At 38.1% G+C, this 19,767-nt stretch overlaps 1 protein-coding gene across 1 annotated transcript in view; it reads left to right on the top strand.

Annotated features, from left to right (window-relative positions):
• CDC73 (cell division cycle 73) overlaps nucleotides 1-19,767 on the top strand; it is a 106,269-nt gene that overhangs the window by 65,308 nt on the left and 21,194 nt on the right. The gene's annotated exons all lie outside the window — the stretch shown is intronic.

Genomic DNA, 19,767 nt, shown 5'->3' with positions numbered 1-19,767 from the left:
TGATACATACTCAGTTCATGCACAGTGGTAGGTGAAGAGTATAAAAATTGTATGATTATTAAGTGAACAATTGAGGGTTTTTACAGATTGTTTTCACTTTTCCTTGACACTGTAACTTATGATTCTCTAGGGGATTTTTAATGCTAGACGTTCTATTCCCATATTCCAAAAGCTGTTCTGCAGTGCAAGGGAATTATAAGCATTTAGATGCTGAAGATTGATTTAACCCATTCGGCTCTCTTGGAGCGTAAATCAGTTGTGCCTTCATGCCAAAATAAAAATAAAAAGGTATTTCTTTGCTCGGATTTCCTTAGCACATGCTTACTCTATAAAAGCTGCTTTTTGTTACCTTAGGTTGTTCAATTAAACTGAACAACACTGATGTATAAGGACACTGTTAAGCTGCCTCTCTGCTGTTAATGACTTTCTGCTGTGGTAAAGCCTGAAGTCTGGCATTGCAGAGTTGGGGGCACTTAATTTCAATTATTGATGAATCTAAAATGTCTTTTGTCTGTTACAGACATACCTATATCATAGAATTTGCCTTTCTGGTCCTAAGGAAACTTGTGTTCCTTTCATTTCTCTCCTTTCAATGATGACCCTTCTATGCTGAAGCATCTTACTATATTTACTGTATAAGTAAAATACCACAATAGATAGCTCAGACAATAGAAAGCTAGTAGCATACTTACCCAGGTATTTATTAGTCACTGTGTTTATCCACTCTGTTTTGAAAAGCTAATGACTAGCTCTTTAGACTTTTGTTTAGCCAAGGGATGAAGAAACTATAATTGCTCCATCATGTGATGTGTCTGATTTGTAGGATTGGGGGTAAGTATGTCCCTAACTGGCAGATAAGGCTTCCCCAGGCAGTCAAGGTGTTTTATTATTCTAGATGCATATTATGCTAATTTACTAGAAACATAATCAGATTTAGATCCTCCTAACTAAATAATCTATGTACACTAACTTTCTCTATTAATTCAGTCTTGTTTGTAATGCATGCATTTCCTAACCTAACGACAATTCCCACAAATCCTATGATCCTATGTGAGGGCATTTTAGGATTGTGGAAGTTTCGAGCTGGCTCTCCGCCAAATTGCCGAGACCCAGCAAAAAAGCCGACTCCCCAAAGAGGGAAGGAAAAAACCCGAACAGCCAAAGCTACAGCAAAAATATATCATCATCATGGCTGGACTTTGCCAACGAAGATTTGGGAAGGGCTCTACCCACGTTTGTTACAAGCGCGCTGGTGGCTGAAGAGGCCAATATGAGATAGACATGTCCAGTTGCTAAAGGCACAGCAGAAAGACTCCTTAGGTGGTATATTCTGCAGGGCACGATTCTTTCTGCGTTGTCTTTTCTCCTCAAGGGTTATCCTGTGTGCTTTCTCAAAAGCATCAGCAGCGTTATAGATGGTGTGTCTGCAGACCTCCCGACTGGAGGCCAGAGTAGACCAGTTCTGTTGATCAATATGGCCAAGGCTGAGATGTTGTTTCAGGGAGTCCTTGTATCTTTTCTTCGGGGCTCCTCTCCTGCAGCAGCCGGTGGCAAGTTCACCATAGAGCAGGATCTTAGGGAGGCGGTGTCAAGGTCCTTCATCCCGGAGACGTGCCCTGCCCAGCGCAGCTGTTTTCTCAGCAATATGGCCTCGATACTTGTGATTGCTGCTTGTTCTAGAACAGACTTATTAGTCACATAATCTGACCAGTGGATGTTTAGGATTGTACGGAAGCAGCGTTGATATTGTACACACGATAGGGAGCTCCCGAGAAGGAAAAAAGGGAAAAGGGAAGGGGAAACAGGGATAAAGAACAAAAAACAAATATCCTCCAAATATACCCCGTTAATAGAGAGCTAGAGAATAAATACAAAAAAACGGATTAAATACTTCCCTGAACGGAGCAGCAGAACTGTGCGAGGCACCAGCCAACTCCCCAGGCTTCCCAGAGGGACCGGAGAGGACGGCAGGTCTGAGCAGCAGGCCCTGGCCTATACAAGCAAAGACCCTCTGCGGAGAGACCTGTCACCTTCAGCCACCTGAAGAGAGAAGAGGGCAAGTTCTCTTATCTGCACCTTTTTATATGTTGTGTTATGGGAAGGGATGATACTTCCTTAGCTACGGGGTCAAGGATCACGAACGTATTTCCTCAATATAAAGTGCGTATCAGTAAAGACTTTGTACCTCCTCCACTCTGAGAAATTTTGTGTTTACAAAATGAAGGGAGGGGACAGCAGTGGGGTGAGAGAGGAGGGTCTGTGTCCAGCACTCCTTACTGATCTGGGACCTTCATGAACAATTGTGAATCAGTGCTTTGACAGGTTTCATGCGTGCCCAGTCTACTCAATTTTCTACTTAAACACCCAAAGCTGTCTTATCCCTGCCCTACATAATATCCAGAACTTTGTACATTCTGTTGCTGTACATATACAAACATGTGACAGTATGCTCAGGAGTCCTGTCACTTTGCTGCATTCCAGGCTACGAATAGGAAATCAAGTGGGTTATTCATGTAGTCAATCTACCCGTGTTGATTTGCATAGAAGATATAATGTCTTTGTCAAATACAAGCATGTAAATCTGCCTCTGACTTCTGAATTTTCAGATAAGACATGTAACATGGTATTTGGGAAGCAAGTCTAAATCTCAACAGAATGGTTATTAAAACCCATACTGTTTCAACTTAATTTATTTACTACTGCTACACTGTACCTGGTGTCCCTCCTGAAGCTTGTGAGCTGTACGTAGTATGTTTACATATTGGAGTGGGCAGAGCTGTTCTTATTTTTCTGTAAATACTCATTGGTAAATATTAAAGGTACAAAAACCCTAGGGCTGTTTTTTCTAAGTAGAATCTTTTTGAAAGTAAATTTATAAAGGAACAGACATCAGCTTTGGCTTTTAATTAAATGACCATATATCCCTTGTGTGTAGCCTGTAAAGTTCAGGCAGAGCTGTTGTCTGTTGATATGTGTAAAATTTGTCATCTTGCCTTGTGAACAAATTGAATATTGAATTCTTAAATATTAATGACCAGTTTCTTTTGTTCATTCTCTTTTTTTTTTTCAAATAAAGGATGAGCAAGTCTGCTCATCTTACAGAAAAGTAAGGAAAAACCTTTGATTTTTCTACTGCTTTCTGTCTGGGAGTGACTGATGTAGCTTTAGAGTCAAAGTTTCAGGAAGAAATTCCTTTGATAGCACTTTGTTCTTAGCCACTTTTATATGATCCTCTATGTTTCTGGGTGTTTCAGGAGGGCAGATCTTGCTTTGTACAGGAAATAGGACCTGGAGGTTTTGTTAATCTTGCTGGGCTGGAGGTTGGAATGAGCTTTATTTCAGCTAAATCTCACCATGAAGGGTCAGTGGACTGCTTGTTCTTGATCCAGGGAGTAGTATGTTCTGTAATGTTACTATGGTTACATCTTAAATTAGAAGCTGCAATGTTAGGGTTTGAAATGCTGCCACCTATTAAGACTACAAGGAGTAACTGATGTGAAGATGTCCAGGCTGTGTTGGGAACATGGCAGAGTTACCGTGGCCGGTGGACACTGGAATGTTCAGTGAGCCCTGCAAGGCTGGAACCAGACTCAAGGAGTAAGAGAAGATGGTGATTTACAATAACCTGTGCACGTGGCAACTGTGAGCTGAGCAAAATGCACTTAGGCAAAACAAAGGTGTGTAGGTTTGGAATATTTTCTTCAAAAAAACTTTGAAAACTCTCTGCATGTCTTTTTTAGAGGGTTTCGTCAGAATCTTGTCTAACTGATTTTGTAATAAACTCTTAGATTGAGCCATTAAGTAAAGTTCCATCTCGACAACATTAGCAGGAATTTCTCAAACCTGTCCTGAGTAGTCGCAATAGTCAAGCGTGTACTGCTTGGTAACCTTCTGCCTGGTGGCCACTAGGCCCATGAGAGTTAAAATAAATACTTATACCATAGCTGACCTATCAGTGTTCCCATGTGGACCATGGTTTCTGGATACTCCATGAATATTTTGAAAAGTTTATTCCATTTTTTCATAGTAAAATGAAGTATTATTTCAACTGTAATGCATTGGAAACCTTTCAAGTGACAGTTCAGAATGATTAATGGCAACATTTTCAAGATTGGTTATTTTTGCTTTTAAGTTTTATTTTTACCTTCTGGAAATGTGTTAATGCAGAGTGTCATAAATGCTTGGTTTTAATTTTTTGTGTTAAGAACTATTAAGTATATGGCCAGTGGCTGTTCCTCTCTTTGCTTCAAAAAGAATACTTCTCCAATAAGTTCAGTTGAAGTGGAAACAGGGTTGTAAAATAATTTACTTGGCTACTTTGTGATCCCAACATATGCCTTAGCTATCACATGCATGTTTGTAACTGAATCAAAACCAGCAATCTAGGATTGACCACAAGTGTCAGTATTGCCTGCCTTATTTTCCTTATTAGGTTTTCACTGTTGTTTAGCTGGTTTTGAAGCCCAGCTTTACACTTGCTTATACATTGTTTTTACCAATGGTCAAGATTTTGCAATCTATTCTAATCACATCCAAGCCATAAACTTAGTGATTTTATTAATCTTTGAGTGTCATAAATTTAGAACCTAAATGCAGCAATGTAGATCAATCTATTGACCTAGAAAAGGTTCCTGGGTGTTCTGAAACAGTTATGCTGATGAGGAGTTGATAATTGTTATGTATCATTCAGTAGGCAATATAAACATATCTCCTGACTTTGCAAAGTTGTGAGAGAGGAAAAAGTCCAAGTGATGTTTTCAAGTCAGGAGGGTTCTTCTTAGGAAACATTTCAGTGGGATGTTTTATAAATCTAAAGCTTGTATTTTTTTCATAAGTAAACTGATGTTCTAGGTCTCCATCTGGAATTCAGTCCATTCTCCTATCACAGCTTCCTTTGAGGAACACAGGTTTGGATTGTTTCAAAAATCACTCAAAAATTCACAATCCGAAGTGGCTTTGGTCTACTTCGGTTCAGTTCTGGTTTTATGTGTTATGCAAATTTTGTATATTGGACTACTGTCCAGACAGATTTCTTTCTTCAAGACTGTGTTGTTTGCTTTATCATATCTCCTTTCTCTTCTCTATTCTGATTTTTCATATCTTCCCCCAGGCTTTGCGTGCAATTATTGCTGCTCTCAAGTGCTAAATGCAGATTTTATTTTTCCAGGGCAGGGACAACATAATTTCATTTGTATTGTGCAGGATTTTTGGTTGTGCAGTTCTCCCCTGACAAACTGACAACCCAGTGCCAGCAGTAATATTTTCTGCCTGTCACAAGTGTTGCTTTTGCATTCTGAGAAGAGCAGGGACTTTATGAAGCTTTGATTCAGCACAGCAGGGGAGAGGAGGCCAACCAGCAGAAGCACCAAACGTTCATAGGCAGTTTAAATGACTACTCTGGGAAGCAGGCTTGTGTTTTGCCCTTGCCTTATGGCCTGTCTCATCCACATGCCTCCACTGTATGATCAAGTTACCCCTAACAGCCACCCTCACGTTCCCAACGTGAGAATTAGAAAATAAATTCTTACAGAAAGTGAGACTCTTGGGGAAGAACTGGTACTACGTATCGAATCTCAAAGCAAGAAGATGGTATCCTGTGGGAGTTAATAGGCTACCAGCTCTTATGCCTAGGAAGGAAATTGTGTTGTTCCAGCTGCTTCCACCTGTCCAGCTCTTCTCTCTGCCTGATTTCTTCCTGCAACAAGGAAAGGGAAGCACGGGAAAACCCTTCTCCCTTAGTCTGTCTTCAGGCTCTTAAGGTATCCAGCACTTCTCTCCTAATGATTTTTCAAGACTTGGCCCATCACATTCATCACCAGGATGCAGACATCCTGCCCAGTACTCTTCCATGGGCTGCTGGATGAGCTACATAGATAGATTTATTTATTTATTTATTTATTTATTTTATGTCAGACCAATTAAGAGATCAGCAGCTCCAACTGTTCATCTGCTCACTATATTTTTTTCCCCATGTGTCTGGTTTGTCCGTGAATATGGAGGCATTTTGTCAGCCTCGGAAATTCTTGGTATTGAAATTGGTGATGCAGTTGTTTAGTGAATGTTAAATAATGTGGAATTGAAGAGCTGGACTTTCAGAGCTGTCAGAAATTCCTGTGACTTGGGGTTGAGACCTGTACTGGCTCCTTCCATCTGTCACATTTCCTCAGTAGCTTTAGTACATTAATTCCTACAACTCCATCCTGTAGGTATCCTCATTTACAGCTAATTCTGGGGAACCTGAAGGGTTTACAGCAGAAATAACAAAGATTTAGCAAGTGGCTTAAATGCCTGAATCCTTTTCTTCAAGCACAGATGCTTAAACTAGGAAAAAACAACAAAATCTGTGGAAAAAATCCGTTTTCCAATGATTCAAGAGGTCCTATCTCTGTAATAAATTTAAGCAATATTTGTTCATAGCCAGCAGAAAACCTGGATCATAAAATGGAAAATAAATCCCATTTTAAGAGCAATTCCCTGCTGCCATTTCTTGGATGTGTTGGAGGAATTGAAATAACTCCAAACACTGTGCATACCACTCAGTCTGGTAGAACTGCTTCAGCTTGGCCAGCCAGGGACATATACCTGCTTTTACCTATATATTCCATGTTCATGTTTCCCTCAACTTGATGCAGTTTTCAGTCAGTGTATATTAATGAAAAGCTGATCTCAGTATGAAGAGTTAGATCATGTAATGTACTTAATATCACTGAACTGATTTCTGGTTAGTTCTGTTTTGTGGCAAAAACCATTTGGAAATTGGTCCTCGTCTGGATACGCTTCTGATCAGTTACCATACAAAATGACTTTGCACTCCTCTTGTTGCCAGTCTGTCCTGCAGACTTTCCACTTTTGAAATTCACATTACACTTAAATGATAGCGTTCCTTTAGTGACTTTCAAGGAAAAGGAAGCTCTGCTGTGGAAATCATGCTTTTTGTCTGAATAACTGTGCTCATAATTCCTTCTCTAATCTGTGTAAGACTCTAGATTAAATTTCGTAAGCCTGAGGATTTTTTCCACATAAATTACTAGAGTCAGAGTCACCAGGATTCCTAGTCCTCAAATACGTGATTTAGAGGAAATCCTTAGAGCTTGGTTTGTATTATGTTAAATGACAGAGAATATTGGTTGGAACTAGAGAACTTTTGTTCTTTTCTGCTATCTCAAACTATATTTAAAACCGAAATTCCAGGGGGTTTATTTTCTGTAATTTAGTAGCTTCTAACAGAAGAAATCAGAGGCAGCTCTCTTGCATCTTGTCCACCTTAAGACGTAATATTAAGAATCACTAAATCACTAATGCATCCTGTAGGGAGATGTGTGTATAAGAGAAAAATACTGGATATATTTAATGTAATAATGCTGAATACATAAAATTTGGCGTAAAATTAAAGATTGTATTTTTCTGTTATGTCTATATAATTTTGTAACTCTTATTCAGCATCTGAAAGCTTTCTATCACTAATCCATTTTACTAAAGTAAATTTATAGGGAGCATCTGTCATCAAAAAAAACCAACAAACCGCCTCTTAAAAACATGCAGTAACCTCCTATCCTCTTGAAAACCCCACAAATCTCATGACCTTGGATGATGGGTTACATATTGCAGATTCTTTTAAGTCTTCTCTTGAGGATTTGTGTAACTAAGCGTTTGGACTTCTACAAATGTTTTTTTCTGTAAGTTTTGGTTAATGCACGCTTGTGCTTTGTTGAAGTGCAAGTATTATGCTTTACATTGCAGGAGAAAAGACTGAACTGTTGGGGAGACCAAACCTGACCTTTGTTTGGTTGGTTTTTTTCCTCTTCACACCTTTGGATCTCCATGTTACTCTTTGTCTTGGTGTTACTTATTTTGCCAGATTTGAAATGCCCTTCTATTGCATTTCTAGGTAAGCAAGCAAAACAATAAAATAGAATAAAAATTCCTTCTTAGTTTAATGAGGCCTGGATACAATACAGAAAGGGAATCCCTTCTTGTGAGAATCTAGGTCACCTCGTAAGGAAAAGAATTCCCTACTGTGAAAAGTCTTCTATTTTTGCCATTTTCTTTGTTTTTCTTTTTTCTTCTTTTTCCTTTTCTTTTTCTTAAACAATGTACCAGTGTCTGTACTTTTATGCTGGCTTTGCCTAATGACAAGAGGAGGGGTTTTGCTGTTACATGTAATTAAATGTCACTTATCTGAGGTGCAAGGAGATGTGTCAGTAATGCAGAAAATGCTGGATGCAGCAGGGAAAGCTAGAAGCAGGTCTCTTGAATCTCTCTTCTTCTCTCTCTAGCAGGTTGGTTGGGACCAATGCCAGATTAAAATTGGATCTGTGTATTCACATGATAATGCCCACAATCTAATAAGCCTTGTGGAATGTCAGCCATTAGGGACTGGATGCATCAGCCGGCTCGGAATGGTCTGGTGGAGTCGGTTTGGTCCCGTGTGGCTGCAGCTAATAAGCTCTGATGACACTGTGTAGAATTGCTTGTTCTTGAAACAATGCTGAGGCAGACATGAGATGCTTGCAAGGGTTATAAATAGCAGCTCCATGCTGTGTGGCAGGGCTGTGGCTGAAGTCCTGCTGGCCTGGGAAGGAAGAGAGCTGTGGTTCTGTGAGGATGCCGCGAGCGAAGGAAATCGCGAAATCTGAGGCAGCTCTGCCATCTCGAATGGAAAGCGCTACCTGGAAATATCTGATCCCAACTGATTGAGATCTGATGGCAGTAATGAGTTGGGTTTTTTTTAGAACAGCCTTCGTAGTGGTAGTGCCTTCAGATGTGTTTCTTCAAACTAGGCACTAGTCAGTACAAAAACGTCTGTTTGAGGAGATAAGGATTTTTGCTCTTCCTTTGGAATAGGCATATATTCATTTCCCCAAGAATGTGCCAGTGTAGAAGCTGGGAAATAAGGAAGAAATATGTAGTCTGGCATTAACTCTTGAATAGTTGTTTTTTTCCAACATTTTCAAAATATCTTTTTAGAAGAACAGGAATAAATAGAAAAGTGTGAGGTCTCTGGTCTGTGTACTTATTATCAGTCCATTGAGCTACACATAAGATTACTATGCTGGCCTTTCTCAAAAGGTGATGCTGCTGTTTTATTTTGGTGTTTTTCTCATAAAAGTCGAGCATGACCCGATTAAGACAAGGAAGTTATTGGGTGAGTCTCTATGAAATTGAATCTGTTTGTGACTGGTAAAGCCCTCCTAAGCACGTACAGAAAGTTCCAGGGTGTCATAACAGAGGGATCTTGTTACACTTTGTGTTGAGGATTTTTTTGTCTCATTGAAATCTTGGCATTGAAAGCCTAACTCTGTTCCAAAACATTGTCTGCTCTTAGTGGTTTACTCATTTTTATTTCCTGCCACTTAAGTGCTCAGTTTTCCAGTGGGGGGATTTTACTTCGCAACAGATTGCTGTAGAAAAAAAATCTTGTTTATTTTTTATCAGTGACATTAGAATTTTCAAAGGCAAAACAGTACCGGGCCAGATGTGAGGGCTGAAGGAGAGCTGAGGAGGTCTTGCTGCTTACAGCAGATTTCCCTCAGATAAACTGTGAAATCCACAGGATCATTATGGATGACTGATAGTTGCTAACGTGTGAGTAGCAGAAATAATAGTTGCAGTGAACCTCACCTGTGTCTGTGCTGACTGGCACAGTCTGTCATCTTGGGCAGTTATTCACAGTGGGAGGTTCTTAGAGATGAATTAGTGTGTGTATGTGTGTGCAGAAAGAGTGGGAGGGCACAGCCTTTTCAAAGCTTTCAGAACCTGTTTTGAGATACGCTTTTGAGTCTGCTCATTTAGTCTGGGGGTCACTGTTTTGCAGTGATGGATGAAAACTGTATAAAACTCATAGAGGAAGATCCTAAAGTTTGTAAAGTTTTTGTATTTGCCTTATCCTTGAATAGGGTGGCCCCAGACTCTGAGACATTGTCAGTTGACCTTCATTTGAGAGGACTGCATTGCTGCACCACCAAAAACACAGCTGTGCCCAGGCCATTTCAAAGAACAGTCATATGATAAACCAGATCTCATAATGCAATGATAGAAGCTTGGAGATAGTCTATCTAGTATATGGATTGTGTATAAAATGAAAAAATAAGAGTTGAATGCTGTCATCTTAGTGCTTTGAGAAGGGCTTAATTTAATCTTCTCTACTAAAGAGAGAAGAATAACGGGGAATTTAGATGTAATGCCAAAGGAAGCTGAAAGTAGAGGCAGAAGGCCAAATGGAAAAATTCCTCTTGTGTGATACAGCCAGAATCCTTTCTGTATTTTAACTCAATGCATGATTTATTGCCACTACAGTTAGTTTTTGATGTAGGCATGGCTCTTATATTCTGCAGTAGGGTAGCATGAATGACAGGTTTCTTCAGGATACCAAAGCAGTAGCAGTTTACACGATCTATTTAGTATATAGTATTGTGGCAATAATACACAAATTCTGTTGCATGCATGCTAGTACTAAAGACTTTGGAGGCAATTTTTTACATATTTGTCAAGAAGCACACAAGTAGAAAGCATCATTGCTGTTATGAAAATACAGTATATATTCTACTGTTGTTTGTCCTCAATATATGAATCTATGATGTGTGACTAAAATGCTTTTTTGCCCCAGGTGACTTTGTTATGTGATGATTAATATTGTGATTCTGTTGCTTGATCCCCGTATGTGATTTCTTTTTGAAGTAAACAGCCCTGTCCAAAGGCAGTATTACCTTTACCAAAGAGCCAGGCTTTTAGAACATGCTGAAATGAAGGCAACTGAAAGTTTAACAGTATGTTGTCAGTTTGCTCTTTGGGTACAAACCAGAAAGTTTTAATTTGTTTTAGTGTTTGGTGGATTATTAATCTTGGAATCTGTTGGATAAGTATAAAGACCTTATCTAGGAAATACAGAATTTTGGGCTCAGGTGGCTTCCTGGCTTTTTCTGCTGACATGTACAGTAGTGTGATTTAGTGCTGCATAGTAGCCATCACTGCAGAATATTTTAACGTTTTAATCTGTTTGCATTTGTACCTAGGGAGGGAAACTTCAGGCCTTTTGTAGTTACCCAGTTGCACTAAGTGATGATTTCTTGAAGAAGGGGGAATAATAAATATTTTGGTCTAATTTGAGTGCTTCTTCTTAATTGTAAGTAAAATAATATTTTAATTGAAAGAGAATTTTGGTGTGAGAGTTCTGCAATGAAAAGTTTGTAGTGGAATGGATCTCACTGGGAGAGCTGGAGGCAGAGTTGGAGAACAGGTTGATAAGTGGTACATGCCAGTACCAAACCCATTTCATTTTTATTCTGGGTGTGTGATTATGATGGTGCGTGTGAAACTTGTGCATCCTGCAGTCCAAGGAACTGATCTAGGCAGTCTAGAAGGCACTTTGTCAGAGCTGCTGTGACTGGAGTAAGAAGAATGCTATTACTGCAAATTTGGGAAATGCTGACTTCAGAATACAGTGCTGAGAAAAATAGGTTAATGATGTTGCCTAGTGGTGGGAGCAGCCATCTGAGGATACTGAAGAGCACAGGTTTTTCTCAGTGTTTTACTGTGTTAAGTATGTAAAGCATGGGCAGCTAGAGGCTAGGTACCTCCCAAAGTATAATATTAAGATTGAGGTACTATTCATACACTCTTTATAACTTTGTAGGTTTGAAGTTAGCGTGTATATTCTCTTGAATCCCAAATTACCTCTTTGCCCTGTCTTAAAATGTGGGAAAATGTTTCCATGGGTCTATTTATTTTGCTGAAATCTGAATATAAGCGTTTCAGTCCAGCAATAGATGTGTTTTCTTTGAAGTTAAACCTACTGACATCTATTGTTTTGCTTGGTGTAAGTGTGTGAAATCATGAGGCAGAAAGAAACATTGCAATCAAATGTCAACTCTGGTCCTGATAGTTTTTTTCTCGTAATGCACCATGTAGCAAGCCTGTATATGGAAAATGTAAGGCATTATGTGTCTGTTCACAGCAGTTGGTTTCTCTGATTAAGTGTTTTTAGTGAAATAAAAGTTTATTCGCAAGATGACCAATAACTCTGTGTGTGGGGGCAGATTTTTCAGCTTCTTGTGATAAAACCTGAGCGTGGATCAGTTCCTCTGAACACACTGTCAGCCTGTTGACAAAGACCATTCTGCACATGAGGGAAGGAGCGGAGAGAACAGGATCTGTGCTGGCACTGATGGGAGTAGTGCCACCCCCATCACTGGTGGTTTTAGTGCAGAGAGCTTTGTCTGAAGTCTTTGTCGCTGTTCCCCTGTGTTTTACCCTTGCACATGCTGTGTCTATGGGTAGTGCTTGGCAAACATTTCACAGAGGCTTTTCTGATTGTAAATGTAAGGCTTACATTAGGCATCTGAGAGAGGGGTAAATTACTGAATTTGTGTTCTTGCCAAAGAGAAGTGATGCCTTTTGCTGCCATTATGAACAAGGGTGCTTAGCCACACTGTTAAAAAGCAAAAAAAGTCTGTTCACCCATTGTCCTCCCACAACCATCCTCAAAAAAAACCCTCTGCTTGCATCCTGATTTAATTAACTTCCTGTCTTCATGGTACACAACATATTTTCTTCCTTTCATTCTGTGTTGGATTTTTTTAAATGAGTTAAAGCAATAAAATCTGTAGAGTAAGAGCAGGACACAATCTAGGGGGGTTGTGTATATGGTTAGTTTTGATTCTTTGTGTATATGGTTAGTTTTGATTCTTTGATTTTTATTTTTTTCCCCATATGGCAGCTGAAAACAAGCTTGTGAACTGAGGCAGCTGGGGCAGGACAAATGTTTAGGAACGGTGTTCTAGTTATCTTGTAAGCAGTTTAAAATGTCCAATCTTCAAGTCTGGGGGAATTACAGGGTGTGGATAACTGCAGCATATGCAAGTCGAGAAATCTGAACACTTTGATGATGGACTTAAACTCAGAGACTTTTGCAGTGAATGACTTTTCTGTTCCTGACTTGCTTGTCTTACGCTGTACAGATGTCTCCTGTGTCTCAATATCTTGTCAGTAATTTTATCATCAGCACCCAAGATAATGAATCTGCTCTGTTTCAACAGACAGTTGGTTCACACAAAGACTTTAACCAGTGTTATGCTGGAGACTCATTACTCTTTGCAAATGGCATAGATAACTTGTATATTTTTTCCTTTTTTTCCCTCCATGTGCAGTTTCTGTCACTTAACTTTGGTGTAGCCAGTGAAGCTATGGGTATCTGACAAGAATCTCTTGGAATGTGCTTGTGTAAAACTCCCAAAGTAAAGAAATAAAAAAAGAGTTGAGAAGAAAATTTGAGATAGGATAAATTCTTGTCTCTGATATTAATCCATGGACTGCACAGATTTGTAGTTTATTATTAGCAGCCCCCGTTCCAGTTACAACAGACCTCTCAATGGTCACCTTTTGTGGTTTTAAAAAGTACCTCCTCTTTTTCAGCTGAACTTGCATGGGAGATGAGCTGTTATTCATCAAGGAGGAAGTCTTCAGTACAAGGCACTCTGCAATTAGAACATTTTTCTAGCCTTCTCCCTGGCTTGTGGCAGTTCAAAATAGCCCCTTCCATATCCAAGTCCCTTGTATGCTTACAGCCATCACTGTCATCTCTCAAGCCCTCATCTCTTGGCTTGTATGTAACAATTTGTTACAGCTGCAGCTAAACCTTCTGATCCTGAAAAACACATTTTTGAACTCAGCAGTTCCTTTTCTAGGCAGCACAAACAACTAAGAGTTCATTGCTCCACTGTTCAGGGTGTTGCACTGACTCCTCAAGGAATACAGCTTCAGGATTTTCTCAGATATTTTAAGTCTTCCGGGGTGATTACTTGAAAAATTGCTTTCATCTCTCTGCCCATGATCACCCATGATAATTGTGTTCTCTTGTAGCATAATATAATATGTAACTGTAGTGCTGGGATTGCTAAAGGTGTTGAGGTACAGAAGAATAGCATTAAAACTACTTCTCGGTGAATAGAAAGGAAAAGATCACATCAGGTTGAAGTACAACTGGGAACAAGTGGAGCTGGATAATTTGTTGAACAAGCAATCATGAAATAACCCAAGGTCTTTAATAGCTGCCTTAGTATTTGAATTCTAATCCAACCTCCCCTGCTCTAGCAGCAGAAGTCAGGATACCCAAGAGGAGTGTGGACAGAGCCTCACCAGTTTCTGTTGCACTGAGATGTTGGACAGCATCACACAAAGTTAATCAGTTGCTTGGGCCTTGGTTCATTTTGTTTGTTTGTTTGTTTGTTTGTTTTTGTGGAGAAATTTCCACAGAAGTTAAGGATCCATCTCTATTCATTAGGCACCTGCAGAACTTTTAAAAATATTCTTCTCACACACAGCATTTCATGAATCTTTGAGAAGTTGCAAAGGAGCCTTTCTGAGGTCACTTAAGCCTTTTCCTCTGTACATTTATTGCTCACTGAATGCAGGTGTAAGTGGGGTCTTCCTGTTGCTCTGTACTGAACATTTTTTGTAATGTACATGTGACTGTTCCTTTGAATACCATTTCCAAAGCAGGATCTGAGCAGAAAAAAACAATGCTTCTCTATATGTGTTGGGAGTGTCCATGGCAGTTGTGCTGTTATGGAAATCAATTGCTTGGGTCCCATATTCTGTGGTATTTCTGGTGAAAAAACACTTCCTATGAGTGACTAATTCTGGCCGTTAAACTTAGTATTGAAACTAGATCTGAATGGGTGAAGTTGAAAGATGGAGACTAAAACAGTAGCCAATTGTAGTAAATTCACAGTTATACAAATTCCAGTTCTATGACATGGATGTGGCATGTTCTGATCCTGGCACACAGAAAACCAGTAGTGTATAAACCTTTGCACCTTCCTTTTGAGAAAGATGAAACAATCCTTTCATGCTCAAACTGTGTTTGTCAAAACCCTCACTGGTTTGCCAAGTTATGTGTGTGAGGCCAGCTCAGATAACTAACCCAAAGGGAAAGAATTCTAAGCAAAAATAATTGTTTTAGTGATAATCTGCTTTTGTCTTTTCACTCAGTTCAAGGGAATGAGTCATTTAAATAAACGTAGGTAGGTATATTATAGGCAGGCCTTTATTTTTAAAGCAAACAAACAAACAAGCCCTCTGGAGTTCTCAGGATTAAGAGTTGTTGTTTTTTTGATGAAAACAGCTTTATCCCCAGGAAAATGGAAGTCCTTACATGTTTATCTTGCTCCTCCACCAACATTCCTCTTCAGCTCAAAATTGCTATTTCAATAGCAACAGTTTGAAATTACGTGACTCTTGTAAATTCAAGACAACTGTCTTAATTTTACAGATATTCTGTGCAAGGATAAAGATGGGAGGAGCTCTAGCACACTTCTGTGAAAACTGTTCAGAGGGTTTTGATCTCTCAGCTTTGGTGGTAATACTTAGTGTTTATATCTCAGTAATTGTGGCTTTCATTAACTCTTTTCAAAAGCATCTCCATTAATTTCCATTATTCTTATTTCAGCGTATTTGCATACTCTTGTCACTAGTTACTCACTATTAACTACAGTTTTCTTTTAGATTCAGCTGTGATTTGGTTTGCTTAGAACAATTTTCTTAGCAGAACCAAAATATTGCCTAAGCTATCTGTAAGCAGTCAGATTAATTCAATCACATTTTCCAAGTTTAAACCAAATTTCTTTTAACCTGGTTGTAACAAACAAGAAATTTCAGTGAGTATTTTTCATGTCTTTCATGGACACTCATCACCAGGCTGAACCTGTTACTGAAAACACCCATCAGTTTTGGTTTTTATTATGTTTTGCAGTGTCAGTATTTCAGAATTTGCATGAACTTGTCAGTTTTAATTCTATAATAGATTAATAAAGGACCATATTTGTAAGTGGAAGTTTACTTTGAATGCTGTGGAAGAACAGATGTTAGGATTTAAGTTTCAGGTAGTCCCTTGATGGCATCTGCATAGTTTTGTTCCTGCCACCCTTTCCTGGTCCTCCTTTCTCCCTCTCCATGGCTGTGATGCTGTGCTTGTTCCGAGGGCATTGGCTATGTCTGATTTCCTTACACTTGGCAAAATATGTTATCTGGAATTAATTCAACAGTATTTTCAAAACTAGAATGAGTCTTGCCTTATCCTTTTAAAATGGGCATCAAGTTTTCTGTCCTGCAGCTGGATTTGAGGGTTGGCAATCTTCTACTCGTATTTTTTCATCAAACTATGCAGGATAAGACATGATCTTCAGCGTAATATATATTAATATAATATATTAAAGGTTGGACTTCATCTTGAAGGTCATTTCCAACCATAATGATCCTATGATTCTGTAAACAGTTTTGTATTTTGAAATAAACGTTATTTATGTATTTCTAGCAGCCCTTTTTGACTTGTCACATCAGGTTTTTAGTTGTCAAAGTAGGAGATAGTGAATCTATGATGTTATTTTCTTTAGGCAGTTGGTATTGGAATCCTTTAATAAATAATGATAAACTTTTCATCTTTTAAAATTAATTCTGTAAAAGTATCTTTAATTCTGCTTTAACTCCCACTCTCTCTTTTAGGATATAAAGAAGTTGAAACAATGTAAACAGTAGGAATGACCTTTTTATTGATATTGCAAGCAAGGAAGAGAAAATTACTGTAAGATTAGTAGTATTTGCACAATAGTTAAGGTCTTGTTATCAAATTCTATTTTTTTTACAGCATAGTTTAAAATTAGAAAGGCAGTTAAAAGCTTGCAATTTATTATTTAAATATGTCTTGGGGGACTGCATGCAGATTTGTGTGCGTAGCAGTAGGAAAATAAGCTATACCAGTTTCATGTATAAATAAAATTGTGATGTGAAACACTAGTTAAAATATTATTAAAATTTTCTTGAACAGAAGTCAGAGAATTATTGGGAGGGCTGCAGAGGCAGAGCCACTCAGTTGGATTGTTTTGCTTGATTCTTTGAAAGGTCTGTGGTTTTTTCTAAGGCTTTTAGGGGCTTTAAATTTTTAGAAGAAAGCACTATGTTTTCAGAATGCAAGCTATTTATATGAAATAGATGTTTCTATCAAGCTTGTGTACCAGTTTTTACATACATGGTTTTGAAGTCAGTCCTTTGTTTGGGCTCTTTCTCATACACTGATATATACAATATTTCATTGATAGAAATGTAATAGTCTTTTAAACTATGCAGATGACTTAAATTTTGTTACTGTTCTTTAGGATGGCTTCACTAGAATTTTCAAAGGTTCAATACTTTAAATCACTCAGGAAATAATAATATATTTGCTGGTAATTAAAATGAGTTCTTACAGTCTCTTGAACACTAAATTGAATAGATAAATTGAAACCTGTTCTTAAAGATAATTTTACAAGCTTACCATCCATATGTACTTATTTTCTTTCTCTTTTGAGACCCAAATTTTACTACATTCATCTTTACAAACAGAATCATCTTTGGGTGAATTGTCTTCCATGATGGATGGTGAAGCAGAAGCTGCTCTATGTTTTACATGCAAGCAGTTGCTAATATTTCTCACAGAATCAAATGTTACTTTTTACTTGTACTATTTCTGTGCAGGAACATGGAAGCTACCTAATAATTTTTAGATTTTTGGATAAAGTTCTTGTACTAACTTAAATGTTATAAAGGAACAAGGTAGAAATCAAATTTTACTAAATTAAAAAAGCCACAAGATGGCATCAAATTGTCAACTCTATCTGTTGCTCCTAACATTTTCTACAGGTCAAAATACTACAGACTCTTTGGATCTCTTTATAAAAACCAGTTGGGAGAAGGAATGTGCAATGAAATAATTTTTTTTCTTCCACTATTTCAACTTGTGAAGCCTCACTAAGATACTTGTAATAGTTTGGCTTAAAACATAAGGGTTTATTTTCTAAAATGTAGCCTGAGTTATGTGGAGGCAATTTCTGATTCCAGTTGGGAAGTCAAAGGAACCTAACTGTGGATGTTAATGTACATTTAGAAGTAGTACTGGGTACTAAAGAAGAAAAGTACTGGGTATCTAAAATACAGATTTATTTTTTTTTCTAAAATATAGGAAAATACTGGTTGAGTCCTGGTATCAGATGGATATTGGTGATTTTTGCGAATTAATACAAACAATTAGTTTTTAAAAAATCAATATTATTTTTAGAAGGGTGCAAAAAACACTCCAGAAGGTTTTAAAAGGTGTTTAAGAGAGAAAAAACCCCAAACCAAACCAACACCCACTCTTGGGTAACTTAAATCCAGCTATAGATGTACTAACCCCATGGTCTGAACTATTTTCCATTCATGCACTGGTTGGTGAACCCAATATTTTTCGGTGTTCAGGAAGGACAGTGCTAAACAGCAGAAGGCAAAAACTGAGGCAAAACCAATTCCTGAGTAGTCATTTTGTAGGTGTCTGATAGGACAGGAAACAGGAGCCCTGGGATGGGATGAATCCCAGAGAACAGCAGGCACAGCAGTGTAGGGAAGGGATGCAGTGACGTTCAGCAAAGTGTGAAGCCTTCGGTGTCTGTTTTCCTGATTACATTCCGTGTCAGGTTGTTGCTTCTGAATGGTTAAATACTTCTGTATTTAGTGTAAATCATAAGTAAACTATATATATATAACCTTCTATGGTAAATTAGCTCAAGTAAACCAAGTAATAAGTTTTTGATTAAAATATGATGTTAAGTGGTTGTCTTAAAGAAGATTTGTATTTTTCAAATTACATGGTTTTGTTCCTAAATTAGTTTTGACTTATGAATATTCATAATATACTCCTTAAGAGTCTCAAACAGCTTATGCATAAGAATTAGGTATGTCATTTTCAAGCAAAACTGTTAAGTATTCAGAAATTTTGAGGAAATGAATGTTCTTTAAATAGCTAAACAGTGATTTCTGCTGCTTGTGATGCTTAGGGTACAGCTGCACAAACAAAAGCTCCCCTAGCTGGAGTTTGAATTTGCTGTGAGCTGGTTACTTAAGAGTAACTTTTAGATTAAAAACTTGACATTAGAAGATTTTAAATATCTTACTGTGCACTCAGTGAGAAATAAGCTGCTGCCTTTACAGGGAGTTGGAGCAATCAAACATAAGTTGTTTCTGAGTAGCTGACAAAGGCCACAAATGATCAGCAGCACCTACTTTGAGTATTTAAATGAACCCAGTATGAAGTTTACTCTGTCAAATTAATACTCTTTTTCTTTGGGAGAAACCCTAGTGTGTATTTCTCTGGTTATACCTGCCTTGTGCCATTGTGTTGTCATAGGAAAAACCTATACCTCTATCTGAATGCTTTGGAAAAAGCATTAATTTTTTATTCAGACTTAGCAGGTTAGAGGAAAATATTAACAAAGATATCCTGATTGTGACTTCCTTATCGACGGCAAGTTTTCTTCTCCACTTGGTGTATCTTGTTAACCATCACAGCTCTGTACTTCTATTTTGTCCTTATGTTAAGAGTGTACATTTCTCCTTACAAACCTTTTAAGAAATGTGGGGGTGAAATACTGCTCAGAGTTTCTTTTGCTGTGTTGTCTGCAATTTTTACAAAATAGGAGGTGATTGTTAGGTCACTGAAAATCATAAAGAGAAAAGGGGTGTAAATCAGCTACACAGGATAGATGTTACACCTTCAGTAGGTGACAGCTGAGCTTCTGTGCCAAGATGCCAGAATAGCAGCAGTTGTGAGCTGAGCAAGGTTCATTCCTGAAATTATCATCATCTGAGGCACCAATTTATCCAGCTAAAAGCTGTGACCTCCATAATTTATTGATTTGCAGAATTTGTTCTTAGAATAGTCATAGGCATGGAAGTGGTATCTACTCATTTAAATGAATTTATTTC

The sequence above is a fragment of the Lepidothrix coronata genome, unplaced genomic scaffold, assembly GCF_001604755.1.
Source record: "Lepidothrix coronata isolate B3197 unplaced genomic scaffold, Lepidothrix_coronata-1.0 Scaffold52, whole genome shotgun sequence".
NCBI classification, from domain to species: domain Eukaryota; kingdom Metazoa; phylum Chordata; class Aves; order Passeriformes; family Pipridae; genus Lepidothrix; species Lepidothrix coronata.
Note: the sequence above shows the minus strand (reverse complement) of the source record. Positions and strands in the feature narration are given on the sequence as shown.